The following is a 6,108-nucleotide window of genomic DNA, read 5'->3' as shown; positions in this document are numbered from 1 at the left end:
AAACTTTAAATCTTATCCAAATTATTTTGCTAACAGTTCAACAGTAGACTAAAGAATTCTAGGAAGCTTTTGAAAAGCTCATTTTGCTATATTTAATAGTTTGTTTTGTTAATTATTTACTTTCTTGGCTTTACATGACTATTTAGAGTAATGTATTAGGACATTTGCCTTTTTATACTTCTCAATGAACAATGCAAAGAAGTAGAAGAAAACAATAAAATGGGAAAGACTAGAGATCTCTAAGAAAATTGGAGCTATCAAAGGAACATTTCATGCAAGGATGGGCATGATGAAGGACAAAAATGGTAAAGACTTAACAGAGGTAGAAGAGGTTAAGGAGAGGTGGCAGGAATACACAGAAGAACTGTACAAAAAAGGTATTGATGACCCAGATAACCATGATGGTGTGGTCACTCACCTAGAGCCAGACATCCTGGTGTATGAAGTCAAGTGGGCCTTAGGAAGCATTACTACCAATAAAGCTAGTGGAAGTGATGGAATTCCAGCTGAGCTATTTAAAATCCTAAAACATGCTGTTAAAGTGCTGCACTCAATATTTCAGCAAATTTAGAAAACTCAGCAGTGGCCACAGGACTGGAAAATGTCAGTTTCCTTCCCAGTTCCAAAGAAGGGCAGTGTTAAAAAATGTTCAGAAGTGAAAGTTGCTTAGTCATGTCCAACTCTTTGTGACCCCATGGACTATAGCCCGCCAGGCTCCCCGTCCAGGGAATTTTCCAGGCAAGAATGCTGGAGTGACTTGCCATTCCCTTTTTCAGGGGATCTTCCCAACCTGGGGATCGAACCTGGGTCTTCTACATTGGAGGCAGATTCTTTACCATCTGAGCCACCACACCACCAGACAACTGGGCTCACTTCCTATGCTAGTAAAGTGAAAGAAAGTAAAAGTCACTCAGTCATGTCCAACTCTTTGCCACCCCATGAACTGTACAGTACATGGAATTTTCCAGGCCAGATTACTGGAGTGGGTAGCCTTTCCCTTCTCCAGGGAATCTTCCCAGCCCGGGTATTAAACGCAGGTCTCCTGCATTGCAGGCGGATTCTTTACCAGCTGAGCCAACAAGGGAAGTCCAAGAATACTGGAGTGGGTAGCCTATCCCTTCTCCAGGGGATCTTCCTGACCCAGGAATTGAACTGGGGTCTCCTGCATTGGAGGAGGATTCTTTACCAACTGAACTACCAGGGAAGCCCCATGCTGGTAAGCTTATGTTCAACATCCTTCAAGCTAGGCTTCAGCAGTACTTGGATGGAGAACTTCCAAATGTACAAGCTGGGTTTAGAAAAGGCAGAGGAACCAGAGATCAAATTGCCAACATTCGTTGGATCATAGAGAAAGCAAGGGAATTCCCCAAAAACATTTACTTCTGCTTCATTGACTACACGAAAGCCTTTGACTGTATGGTTCACAGCAAAGTGTGGGAGGTTTTTAAAGAGTAGGAATACCAGATCATTTTGACCTGGCTCCTGAGAAATGTGTATGCAGGTCAAGAAGCAACAGTTAGAACCTTACATGGGATAACAGACTGGTGCAAAATTAGGAAAGGAGTAAGACAAGGCTGAATATTGTCACTCTGTTTATTTAACTTATATGCTGAGTACATCATGCAAAATATTGGGCTGGATGAGTTACAAGCTGGAATCAAGATTGCTGGGAGAACTATCAACAACCTCAGATATGCAGATGATACCACTCTAATGGCAGAAAGGGGTACTGAAGAGCCTTTTGATGAGGGTAAAGGAGGAGAGTGAAAAAGCTGGCTTAAAACTCAACATAAAAAAAACAAAGATCATGGCATCTGGTCCCATCACTTCATGGCAAGTAGAGGGAAAAGAGTGGAAGTAGTGACAGATTTTTTCCTTCTTGGGCTCCAAAATCACAGGCTGGTGACTGCAGCCATGAAATTAAAAGACCCTTGCTTCTTGGAAAGAAGGCTATGACAAACATAGATAGTGTATTAAAAAGCAAAGGAAAAGAAAAAAAGCAAAGACATCACTTTGTCAACAAAGGTCCATATAGTCAAAGCTTTGGTCTTTGTAGTAGTTATGTAAGGATGTAAGAGTTGGATCATAAAGAAAGCTGAGCACTTTAAGAGAATTGATGCTTTTGAACTGTGATGCTGGAGAAGACTCTTGAGAGTCCTTTGGACAGCAAGGAGATCAACCCAGTGAATCCTAAAGAAAATCAACCCCAAATATTCATTGGAAGGACTGATGCAGAAACTCCAATACTTTGGCCACCTGATGTCAAGAGCCAATTCACTGGAAAAGTCCCCGATTCTGGGAAAGATTGAAGGTAAAGTAGAAGAGGGAGGCAGAGGATGAGATGCTTATATAGCATCACCGATGCAATGGACATGAACTTGGGTAAACTCTGGGAGATGGTGAGGGACAGGGAGGCCTGGTGTGCTGCAGTCTCAAAGAGTAAGACATAACAGAAGAACATTCTGTTTCTTCATTTTTGAGTTCCTTTTTGTTTTATGAGAGAGAGTAATTGGTACATCTGAAAACAAAATATCATAAAAAGGCAAAATAAAATTTTTTTAACATTAAATCTCTTTCTATGGCTGTATTATTATTGGCATTGGGATATAAAGTACATCTGACTCATTTAAAGGCCTTTTAGCATGTACATTTCATTCATTTTTTTCATTTGTTTATTTAAAAAAACTTATGTTTCTAGCCCTTGCTCTATCCACAGCCTTGTGCTGGTTTATGTAAGGAAAAAAGATCATCAAGACGGAGACCATATCCTCTGGTCTGAGTAGTCAAGAGAGGATCAGTAAAACATATGCCTGCTAGTGATACAACACTGAATGAGTTAGACCTTCAAAGAGAGAAATCCAAGTGCCCTTTGAGGACAGATCAATAGATCGCTACAGCCCTCACTTCCAGGGGAATCGGGCTTCCCTCATAGCTTAGTCGGTAAAGAATCCACCTGCAATGCAGAAGACCTGGCTTTGATCCCTGGGTTGGGAAGATCCCCTGGAGAAGGGAAAGGCTACCCTCTCTGGTATTCTGGCCTGGAGAATTCCATGGACTCTATAGTCCATGGGGTGGCAAAGAGTCGGACACAACTGAGCGACTTTCACTCGCACTTGTCACTTTTCCAGGGGAATCAGGAGCGTTCAGATTTTGAAATTGGTGTTGTGGGGACTGGGTGGCACTAAACAGGAGCCTCCAGTCGAGAAAGACAGTTTGTAGAGGCACAGAGAGGAAAAGGTATGTCCTGTGACCGAGGAAGGCAAGAGTCCTGTGTGTACAGGGGGAGGGCGTGCGAGGCGGAGAGGAAGAAGAGCGGGCTGCAAAGGGGAGCCTAGCCCTGCATGCCCTTGCAGGGAGCCAGCTGGAGGAAGCTGTTTTTTGACTGCTGATTGTATACAGTATTATCCTTTAAAAAGTCTTGTAGGAGTTTCACCAACTAAAACAACTGGTGTATTTACCTTCCTGTGGCCATGGGTTTATCCTCAAATTTCAAAAATCCTCCTTTTTGCATTTAGCTAAAGGTTCCCCAGATTTAATATCAAGAACAGAGGAATAGCAGCTCCAGCCTGTTGATCATGCAGGGCATCTTCTGTACAACACACAGCCTGGCTTCACTGTCATCCCTTATGTTCCAGGTCAACTCCTGTTACTCATGTTAAAATTGCAGCATTTTTCTCAAATAAAGATCCTGGGGGGAAAAGGCGGGGAGAAAAGGAAAAAATCTTGAACTATGAACTAACCCCTGTGGAACTTTTTATTTGCTTAGGGAATTTGGTTATAATGCACTCTGTCATAACAAATTTTTATCTAGAACATGTTGACATGGTTTTATTTTTGTGGGTTTTTTTTTATATTTAAAAAAGTAAATTCTGGGAATTTTGAGACTTTTATTACTGTCTTTACTAAGGCACTGGGCTTTTTTTTTTTCCTCCTGCCTTCTTTCTGACCTGTGAGGCTTTATTGTCCTTTATTTATTAATTCCTTCAATTTTTATTCATTTTTTTCATTAACTCTGTGCTAGGTACCATGTTTGGTGCGGGGAATTCAGTATAGAAAAGATACAGGTAGTTCTGACTTGACAGTCTTGGGGAAGAAGCTCAGTCTTGGGGAGGAATTCAGGTAACTGATTGCAGTGGTGGGGAATGCTGCAAAAGAGAGGTCATCTGCTTCCAGCATGACTCAAGTGGTTGTTGGCAGGACTGAGTTCCTGGCATGCTGTTGGCCCAAGGCCTTCCTCTGTCCTTTTCCACGAAAGTCCCTCCAAAAAGAGCTTACAACATGCCAGCTGACTTTATCATCGTGAACAAGTGAGACAGGATATGCAAGCAAGAGTGAAGTTGGGTCCCTACTTTATATTGTATGTAAAATTTGACTCAAGTAAACCGTAAGCCTAAATATAAGGGCTAAAACTAGAGAACTCTTAAAATGTAGGAGTAATTTTCCTGATCTTGGGCTAGGTAATGGTTTCTTAAATGTGAATAATATCAAAAGCATAAGCAGCCAGAGAAAAATTGATCAATTGGACGTCATCAAAATTAATAACTTTTGTGCTTCAAAGAAAAAATTAGGGGGAGTTACCTGTTGGTCTGGTGGCCGAGACTCGGCACTCTCAGTGCAAAAGACCTGAGTTCAATCCCTGGTTGGGAAACTAGATCCCACACACTCCTACTAAGACCCAGCGAAGCCAAATAAAAATAATAAAATAGAAAGAAAGAAAATTAGGGTAATGATTGTACCACAATTTGTGAATATACTAAGAAAATGGAATTGTACACTTTAATGATGAATTCATGGCATATGAATTATATTTTAATAAAGCTGTTAGCAATTGATATATAATTCAGTATATACATTGTTTGTTTTTATCAATAAAGCTGTCATAGAGAAAAATGTGAAAACACAATCCACAGAATGGGAGGAGATATTTGTAACTCCTATATATGATAAGGGTCTAGTATTAAGAATACATAATAAACTCCTACAATTTGACAATAAAAAGTAATCCAATTTAAAACTTGGCAAACAAACAAACAAAAAAACAAACTTGGCAAAAGGTTTGAATAGACATTACTCCAGAGAAGATGTACAAATGGCTACTAAGCACATGAGAAAGCATTCAACATTTTTAGTTGTTAAATCAAACCCACAGTGAAATCTCACTTCACACCCACTAGGATAGCTATGAGCAAAAAGCTAGAGAAGAGCAAGTGTTGATAAGGATGTGGAGGAATCAGAACCTTCACATCATTCCTGATGGGAATGTAAAATGTTGCAACCATTTAAGAAAACTTTCAGTTCCTCAAAAAGTTAAGCATATACCACACGACCTAGCATTCCACTCTTAGGTATATACCCAAGAGAATCGAAAACATATGTTTACATCAAAACTGGTCCACAAATATTCAAAGACAAAGACATCATTCATAATAGACAAAGAAGTGGAACAAACCAAATGATCAGCAATTGATGAATGAATAAACGAAAATATGGTATATCCATGCAATGAAATATTATATCGTCATAAAAAGGAATGGTGTACTAATTCTTGCTACAAGGTGAATGAAACTTGAAAAGTGAAAGAAGTGAAAGAAGCCAGAAGTGAAAGAAGCCAGACAGAAAAGGCAACATATTCTGTGATTACAATTGTATGAAACGTCCAGAATAGGGAAATCCATAAAGACAAGGTACGTTAGTGGTTGCCAGACACTAAGGAGAGGAGGAAATGGGGATTGACTGCTAGCAGGATTTCTTTTTGGGGTGATGTAAATGCCTTGGAATTAGATAGTGCTAATTTTACACAACTTTGTCAATAGATTATCCCTGATAAAAGAGTGAATTTTATGGTATGTGAATTATATCCTAATTAAAACAAGGGAAGTCTGAGAAATTGCCATGTGATGACTAAGTCTAATCTAGTATCCTGGATAGGATATGCAGAAACTAAGGAAATCCTAATGAAGTATGGGTTATAGTTTATTACAATGTAGCAGTATTGGTTCCTTAGTGTACCATGGACTTTCCAGGTGGCTTGGTGGTAAAGAATCTGCCTGCCAATGCAGGAGATGTGGGTTCCATCCCTGGGTCAGAAGATCGCCTGGAGAAGGAAAT

The sequence above is a fragment of the Cervus elaphus genome, chromosome 12, assembly GCF_910594005.1.
Source record: "Cervus elaphus chromosome 12, mCerEla1.1, whole genome shotgun sequence".
In the NCBI taxonomy this organism is placed as follows: domain Eukaryota; kingdom Metazoa; phylum Chordata; class Mammalia; order Artiodactyla; family Cervidae; genus Cervus; species Cervus elaphus.
This window is presented reverse-complemented; position numbering follows the sequence as displayed.